Source organism: Saccopteryx bilineata, chromosome 2, assembly GCF_036850765.1.
Source record: "Saccopteryx bilineata isolate mSacBil1 chromosome 2, mSacBil1_pri_phased_curated, whole genome shotgun sequence".
Classification (NCBI taxonomy): Eukaryota; Metazoa; Chordata; class Mammalia; order Chiroptera; family Emballonuridae; genus Saccopteryx; species Saccopteryx bilineata.
This window is the reverse complement of record NC_089491.1, coordinates 263,200,608-263,219,337: the sequence shown is the minus strand read 5'-3', so window position 1 is coordinate 263,219,337 and position 18,730 is coordinate 263,200,608. Positions and strand designations below refer to the sequence as shown.

Genomic DNA, 18,730 nt, shown 5'->3' with positions numbered 1-18,730 from the left:
ACTGCTATCTTGAGTTATTTTTATTAAAGTTAAAACCTAATCCTATTAACAATGGCCTTCAATACTGTTATTCAAAGTAGACCCTATGACATCTTAGTTTTTCAAACTATCCTTTTCTTTGGAAAAAAATTTAATACTTAAATTAGTAGGGAAAACACTGTCTTATCCATTAAAACCTAGATTCCTCAGAATCTACAAAATTACTTTTCTACCACCACTGGAAACTCTCAAAAAGACAAAAACATGTAAACTATAATTGAAAAAAAAAAATTTTAAGGCAAAAACAAACTTTCTAATGGAACTGCATACAATGCTCCTACCATATGCCTTCGGTGACCCAGCTGTTTAAAAATGTTAATTTTAAGGGCCCCACCTTTTCACTAATTCTATATTTTAGCTGACCTGAAATCCTTTATAATAGCTGATGTATAAATTGACTAATTCGTAGTTTGCTAAATTTTAGAGAACAAATGGGAATAAGTTGCTTATTAAGACTGAGCATGAACAAAGATTTCAGGCCTTTTTACAGTTTATACAAGAGGCTAGTATTAAAAATCACTACTCAACACAGCAAATGTCTTCAGACATTGAGAAGATGAACACTGTACCATTATTGTTGCTTTTTCTGGTAATAGTAAATAAATAATCATTTATTAATTTAGTTTGAACATTACTACTGATTTTAATCAGATTATTTAAATGTATCCAAGTATATGCCTAACTGACTCACTCTAAGGAAAAATTATTCCCATTTCTTTACTCTATCCCTTGTTAGAATATACTGTGCTCACTGCTGTGTGACTTTGCAATGCCTCCCATGATGGGAACATGTATTCCCTGGCCCCACTGATACTGGGTTTGGCCATTTACTTTACTTTGGCTAATAAAACGAGGAAATATCAATGTGCCAGTTCCCAGCTAAAGACTTAAGAGACACTGCATGTTTCAACTCATCCTCCTTTATACTCTTGTGATCCTATATAAGAAGAACACTTAGCCACATGCCCAGGCAGCCACTGTGTCTCAGCCTAGGTCACAGAAAAAAAAACTTATAAAACAGACCTGAACCAGGCTGTAAGTTTAAAGCCCAACCTGGCCTAGCTGCACAACCCTGCATACCAATTAGAACAAAAATAAATGTTGGTTTTAATTCACTGAGGTTTTGAGATTGTTATGCAGCAAAAAACAAGCCGTATGATTTCACTTATATGTGGAATCTATAAAACAAATAACAAACAAGCAGAACAGAAATACATACAGAGAACATTTTGATGGTTGCCAAGACAACAGGGGGTTTGGAAGATTGAGTGAAAAAGGCAAAAGGATCAAGAAGCACAAATTGCCTGACCTGTGGTGGCACAGTGGATAAAGTATCAACCTGGAAATGCTGAGGTTGCCAGTTTGAAACCCCCAGACTGCCCAGTCAAGGCACATACGAGCAGCAACTACCTCGAGTTGATGCTTCCCCCTTCTCCCTCCCCACCTTCTTTCTCCTCTCTCTAAAAAAAAAACTATCGATAAATTAAAAATCTATATTTAAAAAAAAACACCCAAATTGGTAGTTACAGAATAGTCATGGGGGTATAAAGTACAGCATAGGAAGTGTAGTCAGTACTACTGTAATAACTATGTGTATGGTATCAGATAGATACTAGATTTATTGGGGTGATCACCTTGTAAGTTATATAAATGTCTAACTGTTGTGTTATACACCTGAAACTAATATATTGTATGTCAACTATGACTGAAAAATTAGATAAAAATTAGTTCAGCCTGACCAGGTGGTGTGCAGTGGATAGAACATCAGACTGGGAACCAGGGGACCCAGATTCAAAACCCCGAGGTTGCCGGCTTGACTGAGGCTTACCAGCTTGAATGCGGGGTCACTGGCTTGAGCCCAAAGGTTGCCAGCTTGAGCAAGGGGTCACTCACTCTGTTGTAGCTCCCGCCTGCCCCATCAAGACATATATGAGAAAGCAATCAATGAACTAAGGTGCCATAATGAAGAACTGATGCTTCTCATCTCTCTTCCTTCCTGGGTGTCTGTTCCTATCTGTCCCTCTGTCTCTCTTGACAAAAAAAAAAAAAATTCAAAAATACAAAAACAAAGTGGAACTCTAAACCAAAATAATTAGAAAATATTGACTAGTTGACTGTATAAATTGAAAGTTCTGTAATATGAAACAAATTGTGTTAACTGGCCAAGTCCCAGTCTGTGCTTTATACAATTACCCAATGTTACAAAAACAAATATCCCTTGTTATCTACATTTATCAGTTTCTGAGTTTGGAAAGTGAAAAGTCACACACAAGTGATAACTGAATTCCTTTGGTCAGTCTCAGTATATAACTACCTAGCAATTACAACTTCTTTCTTCAAAGCAAAATAAGCATCAACATAATATACCTCCTGCTTTTATTACTAATCAATAGCCTAAATCAAAGAACTATTTTGGCTTGCACATTTAAACATACACTGTACTATTAGACATTTAAGGCAACACATGACACTTAATAATTACGCCCTAAGCTGCTATCATGCCCCAGTACTATCTACACATCTGCAATTGTAAATCTAAGGATCTGTAGGCTGAATTAATTTTGATCACCAACACAGACTGTATGCATCTCCTCTGCTAGACTATAGCAGTACAGACAGAAAATAAAGCAGCTATAAACTGTGATGGCAAAAAGAAACGCTTGTCTTTAACCTAAGATAATGGCAGAACATTATACTACACACCAAGAAGCTATGGGGAGGCAGAGAGAACCCTTATTGATAACCTATAAGATGTTCCTGTAAAAAAATGTTCCTGAATAAGTTATTTTTCTAAAATAGTGAAAAGCGAAAAATATAGTACTGAAAGTATTGAAAACAGAGCTCTAACAAACATTTAGTTAATGGAAAAGCACCAAAATGACTTTTTTTTTTCCACAGAGAGAGAGCGTCAGAGAGAAAGGGATAGACAGGAAGGGAGAGAGATGAGAAGCATCAATTCTTTGTTGTGGCTCCTTAGTCTCCTTAGTTGTTCACTGATTGCTTTCTAATATGTGCCTTGCAGAGCTGATACCTTACTCAAGCCAGCGAGCTTGGGCTCAAGCCAGTGAGTGACCTTGGGCTTCAAGCCAGTGACCCCATGCTCAAGCTGGATAAGCCTGCGCTCAAGCTGGCGACCTCGAGGTTTCGAACCTGGGTCTTCTGCATCCCAGTCCAACACTCTGTCTACTGCGCCACCGCCTGGTCAAGCCCAAGATGACATATTTTAAAATGAAGAAGAAAAAAGGCCTGCTGATCAATGATTTGGAAACTACAGAAGGCCATTGGTTAGTGTTGTGCTGATACACCAAGGTTGAGGTTTGATCCCAGATCAGAGCACATATAAGAATCAACCAATGAATGTATAAATAAATGGAACTGATGATTCTCTCTTCTCTCTCTCCCAAAAAATAAAACTAAAAACTTAAAAAAAAGAAAAGAGGGATAGATGGCAATGGAGGGAGACTTGGCCTAGGGTGGTAAATACACAGCAATATACAGATGATGCACTATTAGAATTGTGCACCTGAAACCTGTGTAATTTTGTTAACCAATGTCACCTCAATGCAATAAAAAAAATTTTTTAAATAGGAGAAATAAAAATAGTCTCTCTAGGGGGCTGGAAACACAGATTAGGTTTATTTTATTATTATTATTATTTTGTATTTTTCTGAAGTGAGAAACGGGGAAGCAGAGAGACAAACTCCTGCATGCGCCTGAATGGGATCCACCCGGCAAGCCCACTAGGGAGCAATGCTCTGCTCATCTGGGGCATTGCTCCATTGCAATCAGAGCCATCCTCAGCACCCAGTCCAACTTTGCTCCAATGGACCCTTGGCTGTGGGAGGGGAAGAGAGAGAAAAAGAAGAGGGGGAAGGGTGGAGAGGCAGATGGGTGCTTGCCCTGTGTGCCCTGGCCAGGAATCAAACCCAGGACTTCCACACGTCGGCCAAAGCTCTACCACTGAGTCAACCGGCCAGGGCAGATTAGGTTTATTTTTAAGGTAGCAGTTTGAACTGGCTTTTAGTCTAATAAAAAAAAAGTGCCAATATTAATAATGTTCCATAGTACAGCACTGGTCTTCTTGTCCTCTTATACTTACGATATTTCCCCATGTATAAGACGCTCCCATGTATAAGAACTCTCACCTTAATTTTGAGGCCCAAAATTTGAAAAAAAATGTATTATATAGTTACTGAACTCAAGTTTTATTTGTCATAAAATTCATGTAATTCTTCATCACTGTCAAAACTCCCATGCATTAGCTTGTACTCATCTGTGTCTGATGACGAATCACTATCTTCATATATTGCCTCGTCCTCAGTTCCATCTATGGCATTTGAAATGCCGCAACCACTAAAATGCACCCAGTTTATAGACCCCCCCCCTTTTTTAAGGTGCATCTTATACACAGGGAAATACGGTACATACCATAATCGCCTTTAGCATGTCTCTTTGCTTTTAGCCACAGTGAATATGAACTGTGTCGTCTTACTTAATGAGATAAATGGGGATATTTTCTGGTTTGGGTAGAGAATGATTTTATAAGTAGTTGAATGGTGACAGAAAAGGAAAAGTAGGGCATTATGCAAACAAAACTAGCCTTATTCTTGTTCATCAGCACTGGAGTGTGATGAGAAGACAGGTGGCCTGTGTGTACAAGTAAGAGTGAATTCTGACCTAGACTAAGTACCACCTCCTAATGAGAAAGAAGACTAACTAGCACTGACTTAAGAGAGAATCTCAAGGCTACTCTAATTGGCACTGTAAGCAAAGTTGTACTTGCAGTATCTGATCTCATTTTTTCCAATGGACATTTTCTAATACATCAGGATCAGGATATAAACCTCAAGCCAAGTCTGAGAAAACAGGCCCAACCAAAGCCATTCAATCCTAAAGCCCTGGAGTGAGCTATAGACTACAGGATGGATATGGGTCTAGGATTATTCTCATAGTCACAGAACTAAGACTTCAAATTAAACCCCTCCAGCCTGACCAGGTCATGGCACAGTGGATAGAGCATCGGACTGGGATGTGAAGGTCCCAGGTTTCGAGACCCCGAGGTCACCAGCTTGAGCGTAAGCTCAGATGGTTTGAGCAAAGCTCACCAGCTTGAGCCCAAGGTCGCTGGCTCAAACAAGGGGTCACTCGGTCTGCTGTAGCCCCTCCCCCCCATCAAGGAACATATGAGAAATCAATCAAGGAACAACTAAGGAACCTCAACAAAAAAATTGATGTTTATCTCTCTCCCTTCCTGTCTGTCTGCCTCTCTCTGTCTCTCCCACACACACACACGCGCGCGCGCACACACACACACGCACGCGCGCACACACACGCACACACACACACACAAACAAAACAAAACAAAAAACCTCCACATAGGTAAAGGGGGGCTGGGAGATGGGTGGATAGGACATGAACATTGCTATTTTTTGTCTGGTCTGAATGACTAAGAAGCTCTCCCTGAAGTACACTAGCTTAACAAGTATTACTTGAGAATTGCTATACTGCTTGCACTTTTTTACAAGGACTTGTGAAATTAATTATTTATGACTAAAAGAAGCCAAAACTATAATTTTCATAATTACTTTCTGACTGTTTCATTTCCAAAAGTCACACTTAAATCCAGATGGTTACAAAGGGAAAATAAAGGCTAGGTTGCTCACAGGTGCTTTAAATTATGTTCTTTTAGTGTGTAAGGAAATAAAGTAAGCAAACAGTCAAGGAAAAATTATTTTTAAAAAGTGTGCATAGCCCTGGCCGGTTGGCTCAGTGGTAGAGCATCAGCCTGGCGTGTGGGAGTCCCGGGTTCGATTCCCGGCCAGGGCACACAGGAGAAGCGCCCATCTGCTTCTCCACCCCTCCCCCACTCCTTCCTCTGTCTCTCTCTTCCCCTCCAGCAGCCAAAGGAAGTTGGCCCAGGTGCTGGGGACAGCTCCGTGGCCTCTGCCTCAGGCGCTAGAATGGCTCTGGTTGCAACAGAGCAACGCCCCAGATGGGCAGAGCATCGCCCCCTGGTGGGCATGCCGGGTGGATCCCGGTCGGGCGCATGCGGGAGTCTGTCTGACTGCCGCCTCCCTGTTTCCAACTTCAGAAAAATACACAAAAAAAAAAAAAAGTGTGCATAAATTATTCTTTATCACCTCTATGTATATAATAACATTGATGACCAAAAACTGAGTACACTAGAGATGATTTGTATGACATTCAGTTTTTCTTAAAAAAATATTTTCAAGGCTCGGGATGTAATGCAAACATTACATAAATGCTTTTACATAAATAAAAGTAAAGCTAAACTTATATATGCCCCTGATTTCCTCCCTTCTCTCTAATAATCTTACTAGATGGATGATCAACTCTAAAAAGCTTCACTGTTTATCAAACCATCTAAGTCAGTCTTGTAAAGTAAAAAATTTCCTGTTATTTGTACCCACTTCTGCAAAATTCAGCCAACTGACAGGACAGTTTCCCAAAGTATTGTTCAAGTCGCTGAAATGGTTGATCTGTTCACCCCACCAACTGCTTAAAAGATTTAGAAGTTAGGTTACCTATATATAGCAAATACAGGTAAAGTCATGAATTTTACTTAGAAAAATTCAAACTGTGCCTGACCAGGTGGTGGTGCAGTGGGTAGAACATCTGCCTAGGATGCTGAGGACCCAGGTTCAAAACCCTGAGATCGCTGGCTTGAGTGTGGGATCACAGATATGACCCCATCGTCACTGGCTTGAGCCCAAAGGTCCCTGGCTTGAGCAAGGGGTCACTGGCTCAACTGGGCCCCCAGGTCAAGGCACACATGAGAAAGCAATCAATGAACAACTAAGGTGTCGCAACCATGAGTTGATGCTTCTCATCTCTCTCCCTTTCTGTCTCTTGTGCATGATAAAAATAATAAATAATTCCAAATTGAAAAAAGAAAAAGAAAATCCAGCCTGACCTGTGCTGACGTGTGGATATAGCGTCGACCTGAAATGCTGAGGTTGCTGGTTCAAAATCCTGGGCTTGCCTGATCAAGGCACATACAGGAAGCAACTACTATGAGTTGATGCTTCCCAATTCTCTCTTCTCTAAAAAAAATAAAATCTAAAAAAAAAAAAAAAAAAAAAAGGCAAAAAGCCAAATTGCTCTAAAAACACAAACAAAAAACCCGCCACAAACCAGAAACCAATGTATTCTGTATAATGTATGCATGTGGCATCTGAGAATATATCCAAGAAAAATGTCTGGCTTGTACAAAGCATTCTAGCTGGCTGTCAACTTGTTTCACTAGTTATATGGTCTATATCTTTAGGACTAGAAAAATCCTATTTCACTGAGATTCCAGATTCACTGATAAGCACTATAAACCTACTTTTGCTCACTCCTGGTATACAGGCAAAACATAGGTCAGCTGTTTCCCTCAGCTGAATCACCAGTCCACATAAAACCACAAGTTTACACTTCAGAGTGGTTCTGAAATACTACCCTCTGGTGTGCAAACTCTAAATACATATATGGCTTGGAGAAACTATTTTAAATAACTTGCTAGACCAAGCTAGGTTCAGAAACATGATGGGTGATTGGTAAAGGTCAGCTCCAGGACTTGCCAAGGGAACTCAGTTCCTGGAACACTCTTACCTTTCCAGAGGCTTATGGATCCTCCCCCATACCTCCTTTCAAATATAATTACTTACCCAGTCTCTAGAGCCATCTGAATGTTAAGGTCAGAGGAAATATTCTCAACATGTCCACAGCATGGAAGTTTATGACAGTATAGGAAGTATAAAATGCCAACTACTACTGCTATTCCAGACTCCTCACCACGAAAAAGAACTTTGAGTCTTTGACAATGGACTAACAGTTTGTTAAAAAGTTTCCCCTTTTCTACTTGAGTAACATCCTATGTTAGTTTTTTACTGCTACTGTAACAAATTACTGCAAACTTAGTGACTTAAAACAACACAAATCTCTCTTATGATTCTGGAGGTCACAGATCTGCAATGAGTCTTATGGGACTAAAAAATCAAGGTGTTGGCAGAGCTGGTTTTTTTCTGGAGGTCTGGGGGAAAACTTAGTTTCCTGGCCTTCAGCTTCTCGAGGCATGCCTGTTTGTACTCTTAAGCTCATGTTCGTTCTCTCTCTCACTCTCGCGCGCGCGCATGTGTGTGACAGAGACAGAGAGAGAGATAGAGGGACAGATAGACAGGAAGGGAAAGAGATGAGAAGCATCGATTCTTCATTGTGGCTCCTTAGTTGTTCATTGATTACTTTCTCATATGTGCCTTGACCAAGGGGCTCCAGCACAGTGAGTGACCTTGGCTCAAGACAGCGACCTTAGGTCAAGCCAGCAACCCTCGGCTTCAAGTCAGCAACCTTGGTCTTCAAGACACTGGGTCATGTCTATGATCCCACACTCAAGCTGGATGAGCCTGCACTCAAGCCAGTGGTCTTGGGAGTTTTGAACCTGGGTCCTCTGCATCTCAGTCTGATGCTCTATCCACAGCGCCACTGCCTGGTGAGGCTTGGTTCATGTTCTCTTTATCTCATCACTCCATCCTCTTGCTTCCATCATCAAATCTACTAATCATTCTGATCTCCTGCCTCTCTCTTATAAGGACCTTTGTAATTATACTGGACACACCTTGATTAGCCAGAATAATTTCCACATCTCAAGATCCTTAACTTAATCACATCTGCAAAATCTCTTTCCCATTCTCATAGTAACAGAAATTAGGATGTGGACATCTCTCAAGGGCCCTTATTCAGCCCACCACACTTATATAGAAAATTTAAATTCTATAAAGCACATTTATCTACAATATCTTATTTAATCCTTATGAGATGTTATCATTCCTATTTTATAAATAATAAAGCAGATCTAGAAAAGTTCATTCCTCAGCCACAGTCAAATAGCCAAAGAACTAGGACTCAAAACCAAAGCATATGGCCCTAGAATCACATACCATTACCAAATACTGCCTCCTTCTCCACTGTGCTGTCTTTAATTCCCTGGCCTTCCTCCTCTTTTTTTTTTTTTTTTTTTTTTTTTTTTTGTGGCAGAGACAGAGAGAGTCAGAGAGGGACAGATAGGGGCAGACAGGAAGGGAGAGAGATGAGAAACATCAATTCTTCGTTGCAGCTCCTTAGTTGTTCATTGATTGCTTTCTCATATGTGCCTTGATGGGGGGGGGGGGGTTACAGCAGATCGAGGGACCCCTTGCTCAAGCCAGCGAGCGACTTTGGGCTCAAGCTGGTGAGCCTTGCTCAAACCAGATGAGCCCGCACTCAAGCTGGCGACCTCGGGGTCTCGAACCCAGGTCCTCCGCATCCCAGTCTGACGCTCTATCTACTGTCCCACTGCCTGGTCAGGCTCCTCTCATTTTCTTTTCTTTTTTTTTGTATTTTTCTGCAGCTGGAAACGGGGAGAGACAGTCAGACAGACTCCTGCAAGCGCCCGACCAGGATCCAACCGGCACGCCCACCAGGGGCGAAGCTCTGCCCACCAGGGGGCGATGCTCTGCCCCTCCGGGGCGTCGCTCTGCCCCGACCAGAGCCACTCCAGCACCTGGGGCAGAGGCCAAGGAGCCATCCCCAGCGCCCAGGCCATCTTTGCTCCAATGGAGCCTTGGCTGCGGGAGGGGAAGAGAGAGACAGAGAGGAAAGCGCGGCGGAGGGGTGGAGAAGCAAATGGGCGCTTCTCCTATGTGCCCTGGCCGGGAATCGAACCTGGGTCCCCCGCACGCCAGGCCGATGCTCTACCGCTAAGCCAACCGGCCAGGGCCAACCTCTCATTTTCTTGAACAACTTTTTACCATACTAAGTCCAAAATAAAATTTACAAAAAAAAAAAAAATTTAACTGAAACCAGAAGTTCCTAAACTTTCTCAGATCATGACTCTAAGAATCTGTCATTTTTTATTGCATATTCTTTTAACTTTTTTAAAATAATTTTTATTTATTTATTTTAAAGGGAGACAGAGAGAGAAAAGGGGGGGGGAGAAGCAGGAAGCATCAACTCCCATATGTGCCTTGACAGGGCAAGCCCAGGGTTTTGAACCGGTGACCTCGGCATTCCAGGTCGACGCTTGATCCACTGCGCCACCACAGGTCAGGCTATTGCATATTCTAAGCTAAAAAAATATTACTGTTCTTTGAGGTCCACACGTAAGTGTTTATGTCCAAACAATTTAGCACCTTTTGATTATTTCACAACTTCTATTTCTGATTCTTAGAATCAAATTGGACACTGCAACCCTTACTCTCTGTTTCACACTGTTTTTCATACAGCACTTGCTTTATTGATAACAATAGCCAAAATCCCAGCTCTGCAAAAATATGGCATATCAAAAGAAATGTGATTTAATGCTGAATTAAGAGCTACCTTAAGCTAGCAATTTGTATGATGTCTGACATATGTCACTGTGTTTCCCTGGAAAATTAAAAATATCCTGTGATGTTCACGTGAGTCTGCTGGAGCACCCAACACTGCCTGGGCCAACTGTTTGGAGGTGTGGGCCTATGGTGCCCAAAATGCAAAGTGCATAACTCCAGATAACAGGCTAAGACAAACCATATAGGGAACTCCCAGTTCATTATCACACATATTTTCCATGCCAATTTGACATTTTCTATTAAAGATATATTCTTTATCACCTCTGCATCTGCTCATCCAGTTTTCTCCTAAACAGATGAGGGAAAGCACCTGTATATACCATATTTTTTGCTCCATAAAACGCACCCCCCCCCCAAAAAAAAAGTGGAGGGAGAAATGCCTGTGCATCTTATGGAGCAAAAAATATGGTATTTTATTAAATATCTTAACAGACCATTTGGTTCAGAATATTTTTCTTCTTATTTTCCTCCTTAAAACCCTAGGTGTGTCTTATGGTCAGGTGTGTCTTATGGAGCGAAAAATATAGTAGTCAGGATTTTAATTTCTACATCTCCCCTTTCTAAATCTCCAGAAATATATTTAAAAGCAAAGAACTGTGTTAACTCCTTAAAATGTCACAAGGACAAACACCTGACATCAAACATTAAAAAAATTATTTCGGGCCCTGGCCAGTTGGCTCAGCGGTAGAGTGTCGGCCTGGCGTGCAGGAGCCCCGGGTTCTATTCCCGGCCAGGGCACACAGGAGAAGCACCCATCTGCTTCTCCACCCCTCCCCCTCCTTCCTCTCTGTCTCTCTCTTCCCCTCCCGCAGCCGAGGCTCCACTAGAGCAAAGATGGCCCGGGCGCTGAGGATAGCTCTGTGGCCTCTACCTCAGGCGCTAGAATGGCTCTAGATGCAACAGAGCGACGACCCAGAGGGCAGAGCATCACCCCCTGGTGGGCATGCCGGTGGATCCCGGTCGGGCACATGCGGGAGTCTGTCTGACTAACTCACCGTTTCCAGCTTCGGAAAAATGGAAAAAAAAAATTTAATTTTTGCCTGACCTGTGGTGGCACAGTGGATAAAGCGTCGACCGGAAATGCTGAGGTCACCGGTTCAAAACCCTGGGCTTGCCTGGTCAAGGCACATATGGGAGTTGATGCTTCCAGCTCCTCCCCCCCTCTTCTCTCTCTCTGTCTCTCCCTCTCCTCTCTAAAATGAATTAAAAAAAAATTATTTTCACTAACATGAAAAATATACACAATAGGGCCCTGGCTGGTTGGCTCGGCGGTGGAGCGTCGGCCTGGCGTGCGGGGGACCCGGGTTCGATTCCCCGCCAGGGCACATGGGAGAAGCGCCCATTTGCTTCTCCACCCCCCTCTTCCTCTCTGTCTCTCTCTTCCCCTCCCGCAGCCGAGGCTCCATTGGAGCAGAGATGGCCCAGGCGCTGGGGATGGCTCCTTGGCCTCTGCCCCAGGCATTGGAGTGGCTCTGGTCGCGGCAGGGCAACGCCCCGGAGGGGCAGAGCATCGCCCCCTGGTGGGCAGAGCGTGCCGGGTGGATCCCGGTCGGGCGCATGCGGGAGTCTGTCTGACTGTCTCTCCCCGTTTCCAGCTTCAGAAAATTAAAAAAAAAAAAAAATATATATATATATATATATATATACATACACACAATAGTACCAAAGTAAAAACCTGTAATGTAAATTGTTTTATTTCATGATTCTTTTGGTATTGTTCTAAAACTAATAAAGGAAAGATGATACAAACCAAAACACATGGAGAGAAAGTTTCAGAGTTTGTCCCAAATGTTGCAAATTCATGGATCTAGATCAGTCATTTTAAAAGTCAAGCGTGTACAGCCTAGCCTGTGGTGGTGCAGTGGATGGAGTGTCTGTCTGGAACACTGAGGTCGCTGATTCAAAATCCTGGGCTTTCCCAAATAAAGGCACATACGACAAGTTAATCAATGAACAACTAAAATAAAGCAACTAAGCGTTGGTACTTCTCATCCCCCCCCACACACCCCTCTCTCTCCTCTCTGTAAAAATCAATAAATAAAATTTTTAAAAATTTTTAAAAAGTGCATCAGAATCACCTGGAAGATTTGTGAAAATACAGATAGATGAGCTTTACCCAGAGTTTCTGGTTCAGAAGATCTGGGGAAGAGCCAAGAATCTTATTCCCTAAAAAATCCTAAGTGGTTCAGATGCTGATAGTACAGGGACCACACTTTAAAAAACCACTGTTTTATGATAAAATTCACCTTTTCATGGTGATTCAGTAAAGCTACAGGGTACATGATGAAAGCTGGTGAGGAGATAAATTGTATCTGAAACAACAACAAAAGCCCCTCTACCACTACCACCAGCAAAAATAAAAACAGGGACAATTTGATTCTCCCTCAAACAGAAGAAAACTGAGCTACTCAAATGGAGTTCTTTGTGGTTTGTGCAAGTTAGCAATTTAGCCTTCACTGACAGCTCTGCCAGGATTACATGTGACAAAACTCGATCCCTCATCAGGGCACATACAGGAACAGAGCGATGTCCTTATCTCCCGCTCTCTCCCTTCTTATGATCAATAAATTTAAAAAAAAAAGAATTTTAATGTGATAATACTTGTAACAGCCTCCTGTGAGGAAGAAAGAGGAAACTAAGGTGTGGAAAAGCCCAAGAATTCACCATCAAGTGCCAGAATAATTCTCAACATTCAGTAGGAGGATAATAATTTTTTTGTAAACATGGCCCATCCACCCCTAAGCTTTAGACTACTGAAGAAACTAGTAAGTTTTGGAAGAGCCTATCAAATTACACCCTTAACAGATAAGTAAATCTAGTCCTGCTGACATAAAATAGAGAAGTATGCAAGCAGACAGCACAGTTAAAGAAAAATCAGGGGTGATGTGCTCTATCTTACAGCATCTATATCTATAAAACAGGAAAAGAGTAACTGATCTGGCAAGCGTCTGGGGTGCTATCACAGCCTTAACAGTCAAATAAACATTAAATTGCATTCAGTATATTTTATTACGGCACAAAAGCATCCAATTATTACTAAAAAGATTTTCTAAAAGACTTAAAAATGGCTGTTAATTGCCTGACCAGGTGGTGGCAGAGTGGACAGAGTGTCGGCCTGAGACACAGAATGACCCAGGTTCGAAACCCTGAGGTCGCTGGCTTGAGTGTAGGGTCGCCAGCTTGAGCGTGGAATCATAAGACGTGACCCAATGGTCGCTGGCTTGAGCAAGGGGTCACTGGCTCGGCTATTGACTCTTGGTCAAGGCACATATGAGAAAGCAATCAATGAACAACTAAAGTGCCACAACGAGGAGTTGATGCTTCTCATCTCTCTCCCTTCCTGTCTGTCCCTGTCTGTCTCACTCACTAAAAAGGGGGAGGGGGCTGTTAATTGAGTAACCCTAAAATTTAGTCAGCCTGAATGCGCCCTCTGCAAAGGTTATGAACAATGAAAAGCTCAACTTCCTGTTTTCCCTATTCCTTTTAAATATTCTAGCCATTGTCAAGTGTTTCCAAAGCAGAGTAGTTTGGTTTTGGTATAATCAAAACCTGCTCAATTGAGAGAAGCAGTGCAGTAATAAGAACATTCTTACACTGATGATATTCATGCTCCTTATCTGGACCTAGTATCACATCAGAACTTTCAGTATATGCATAGAACTGGTGATGACCCTCTGGCAAGGGTAAGGAAGAAGGAAGAAGCATGCAGAGCCTTGTCTGACCCTACCTTAAAAATCTGGGAAAGAGGAGAGGAAAATCAGTATTCCTTCCAGCCACTGTTTCTGAGAGTTGAATGGAATGATCACAAGACCCCAGAAATGCAAGAATGACTAGGAAGGAGACTATCAATGATCACATCCTTTTTCTGCCACCATGATGAGCAATAACAGTAAAAATGATACTCAGGTGATGGAAAGCACAAAAACAGTTCAATCCACATTTACAATTCTAATAATTTATGAAGGACAGCCTCATTGTAAGAGTTTCTGGACAGGCCTGACCTGTGGTGGCGCAGTGGATAAAGCATCGACCTGGAAATGCTGAGGTCGCCGGTTCGAAACCCTGGGCTTGCCTGGTCAAGGCACATATGGGAGTTGATGCTTCCAGCTCCTCCCCCCTGCCTCTCTCTTCTCTCTCTCTCTCTGTCTCTCTCTATCCTCTCTAAAAAAAATGAATAAGAGTTTCTGGACAGTACAAACAACCTTGAGTGGCACTTCCCAAAATAGTGTTAAGAGAGAACTGTTCCAGGTACCCTTAAGATGGCAAGCAAACTCTTCCCTTGAGCAAGTGAGTGTCTTAACATTTAAAGAAAATTAAAGCCCTGGCCGGTTGGCTCAGCGGTAGAGCGTCGGCCTAGCGTGCGGAGGACCCGGGTTCGATTCCCGGCCAGGGCACATAGGAGAAGCGCCCATTTGCTTCTCCACCCCTCCGCCGCGCTTTCCTCTCTGTCTCTCTCTTCCCCTCCCGCAACCAAGGCTCCATTGGAGCAAAGATGGCCCGGGTGCTGGGGATGGCTCTGTGGCCTCTGCCTCAGGCGCTAGAGTGGCTCTGGTCGCAATATGGCGACGCCCAGGATGGGCAGAGCACCGCCCCTGGTGGGCGTGCTGGGTGGATCCCGGTTGGGCGCATGCGGGAGTCTGTCTGACTGTCTCTCCCTGTTTCCAGCTTCAGAAAAATGAAAAAAAAAAAAAAAAAAAAGATCTAAAGAAAATTAAATAAGTTTCTTTTTTTACTGAACTTATCAGAGCTCATAATATGCTAATTAAGGCTATGAATTTCCAAGAGAGAAATTTAATATGCAGCCTTTCTTAAGTTTACTTGATTAAAGGTTACCTTTATTCTCAGAGAGCCATTAATAGCAAAGAACCCTAGCTTTGGAGTCAAAAATACCTGTGTTCAAATTCTAGCTCTGCCTCTCGTTAACTATAAAATCTTGGATGAGTAATCATTTTTCAACTGTAATATGGAGGAAGTATTATTACCCATACTTTAGAGGATCAATTAAAGAATTATAAACATCAAGTTTTAACTACGTGCCCAATAAACTTTAAACAAAATTACCATTTGTCCTGACAGCAAAAGTTGATGATGATACTTATTCCCATACACTCCTTTTTTTTCAGTTTTCATTACTGAGATTAATATTCTTATTTGATTCTCTTTTAACTGTTAAAGTAGCCATACTCAGAAGCTCCCCTACATTATTAGGTGAAAAAAGCAAGATACAGGATCATAATGTGTATGGTACACAATCATTCTATTAAGAAGGAATTACACAAAAGAATGAAGTTGACACCATATACAAAAATGAATTCAAAATAGATTAAAGTCGCCTGACCAGGCGGTGACACAAAGAATAGGGTCAACGTGGGACACTGAAAATCCAGTTTCAAAACCCCAAGGTCACTGCCTTGAGCGTGGGCTCATCCAGTTTGAGTGCAAACTCACCAGCCTGAGCACGGGGTCGCTGGCTTGAGCGTGGGATCATAGACACGGTCTCTGATTTGAGCCAAGGTCGCTGACTCAGCTGGAGCCCCCCAGTCAAGGCACATATGAGAAAGCAATCAATGAAAAACTAAAGTGCTTCTCATCTCTCTCCCTTCCTTTCCGTCAACCCCACACTCTCTCTCTCTTGCTTAAAAAATTCAAGTCATAAACCTGAGTTAAAACTATAAAGCTGCTTTCCAGTGGCAGTTTTCCTTTGGGGAAGGCTGGTAGGCAGCAGCCATGGTGCCTAACCAAAATGGCATGATCCTGAAGCCCCAGTTCCACAAGAAATGGAGCAGTATGTTGCCACATGATTTAACCAACAAGCAAGGAAGATCCACAGAAGCAAGACCTGGCAAGCCAAAGTGTGCCCTGCTCCGTACCCATCAGGTCCATAGTGAAATGCCCCCATGGGGAGGTACGTACCACACTAAAGTGTGAACAAGCAGAGGTTTCAGCTTGGAGGAGTTAAGGGTGGTTGGCATCCACCAGAAGAAGGTGGTTGGGACCACTGGCCTCTCAGTGGATCCAAGGAGACAGAACAAGTCCACTTAGTCCCTACAGGCCAATGTGCAGCAGCTGAAGGAATACCACTCCCAACTCATCCTCTTCCCCAGTAGGCCCTTGGCCCCCAAGACGGGAGACAGCTCTGCTGAACCAACTCAAGATGGTTATCCAACTGAAAGAACCAGTCGTGCCCCTACAGAATGTCTACAAGGAGAAAGCTAGGGTCATCACAAAGGAAGAGAACTTTAAGGTGTTTGCCAGTCTTCCCAGGGCCCACACCAATGTCCAGCTAGTTGGCATCTGGGCAAAAAGGGCCAACGAAGCTGCAAAATAGGATGTTGAAAAAAATAAACTGCTGTTGGCAACTTGTGATTTAAAAGAAAAAATAACACTATGAGGCTATTAGAAGAAAATATAGGGGGAAAGCTTGACACTCAATTTGGCAATGGTTTCTTGGATATGACACCAAAAGCACAGAAAAGAACAAAAAAATAAATTGGGACTTCATCCAAGTTAACAACGTAAGTGCAGTGGATAAAGCATTGACCTGGAATGCTGAGGTCACTGGTTCGAAATCCTGAGCTTGTCTGGTCAAGGCACATACAAAAACCAATCAATGTAAAAAAAAAAAACCACAATCAATGTGCAACTAAAGTGAAAGCAACTAGGAGTTGATGCTTCTCAACTTCTCACTCAGGAAAAAAAAATTTTTAATGTTAAAAAAGTGTTCCGCCCTGGCCGGTTGGCTCAGCGGTAGAGCGTCGGCCTAGCGTGCGGAGGACCCGGGTTCGATTCCGGCCAGGGCACACAGGAGAAGCGCCCATTTGCTTCTCCACCCCTCCGCCGCGCTTTCCTCTCTGTCTCTCTCTTCCCCTTCCGCAGCCAAGGCTCCATTGGAGCAAAGATGGCCCGGGCGCTGGGGATGGCTCTGTGGCCTCTGCCCCAGGCGCTAGAGTGGCTCTGGTCGCAACATGGCGACGCCCAGGATGGGCAGAGCATCGCCCCCTGGTGGGCAGAGCTTCGCCCCTGGTGGGCGTGCCGGGTGGATCCCGGTCGGGCGCATGCGGGAGTCTGTCTGACTGTCTCTCCCTGTTTCCAGCTTCAGAAAAATGAAAAAGAAAAAAAAAAAAAAAAAAGTGTTCCAAATTATGACAAAAAAAATGTAAGCAATGAGTAAAGGTACTCAAATGATTGATTGGGAAAGATTCTATAGAATGGCCCCCTGAAATCTCCTTTCTTTTAAAGTTGTCTTAATTACATTTGCTGGCACCTGACACAATAAATGCTAGCAGTCTCTAACAACACTGTAAACTCCTGGAAGAGAAAGGATCCTGTTTATTCTGCTTTAGTTACTATCCTGAGGGGCCAACGGGCATAAAGTCATTCATTAATTAGCAAGATCAAATCTACAACCTTAGCCTGACCTGTGGTGGTGCAGTGGATAAAGCCTCAAACTGGAATGCTGAGGTAGCCGGTTCAAAACCCTGGGCTTGCCTGGTCAAGACACATATGGGAGTTGATGCTTCCTGCTCCTCCCTCCCCCTTCTCTCTCTCTCTCTCTCTCTCTCACTCGCTCTCCTCTCTAAAAATTAATAATAATAAAAAAATCTACAACCTTATCTAACAAAGTAAGCTATGTGGTTAAACAGTGCAAGCAGCATATAACCGATAATGTATAGGCCAAAACAGACCCTGAACATCTAGAACAATTAGAATAAGGACCAAACAACAGCAGTTCCTACAATTTTCTTTCATTTGCAAAGAATTATAGAATCTAAGTACATCCTTAATGAGGGAGACCAATTTTTTTTCTTTCTCCTGTTAACTAAGCTCTACTCACAACCAAAAACCTGAGCTGAAAGGTGCTTTCTCCTCTGTACCCTCTAAAAACCCTCATCTACATTAAAAGAAGGGGGGGCAGTAATAACATAAAATTAAAGAATACAGGCTGAGCAAGCACCTGTTTTTCCTGAAGATACACAAATCATACATACATGAGCAGAAGCTCTTTGACCTCCAGAACTGTGTTTGTTATTCAACATGATGGCTGCTAGTCACTTGTAGCTACTAAGCTCCTCAAATGTGACTTGTCTAAACTGAGATTTTGTACTAAAAAAATAAAATATAAAATATTGTGCCTGACCTGTGGTGGCGCAGTGGATAAAGCGTCCACTTGGAAATGCTGAGGTTGCCGGTTCAAAACCCTGGGCTTGCCTAGTCAAGGCACATATGGGAGTTGATGCTTCCAGCTCCTCCCCTCATCTCTCTCTGTCTCTCCTCTCGCTCTCTCTCTGTCTCTCCCTCTCCTCTCTAAAATGAATAAATAAAAA

At 42.8% G+C, this 18,730-nt stretch overlaps 1 protein-coding gene and 1 pseudogene across 6 annotated transcripts in view; one reads left to right on the top strand and one right to left on the bottom strand.

Annotated features, from left to right (window-relative positions):
• The window catches only part of SPPL3 (signal peptide peptidase like 3), a 147,821-nt gene that overhangs the window by 61,845 nt on the left and 67,246 nt on the right, over window positions 1-18,730 (bottom strand). The window lies entirely within an intron of this gene.
• On the top strand, window positions 16,134-16,777 carry LOC136324201 (large ribosomal subunit protein eL13 pseudogene; annotated as a pseudogene).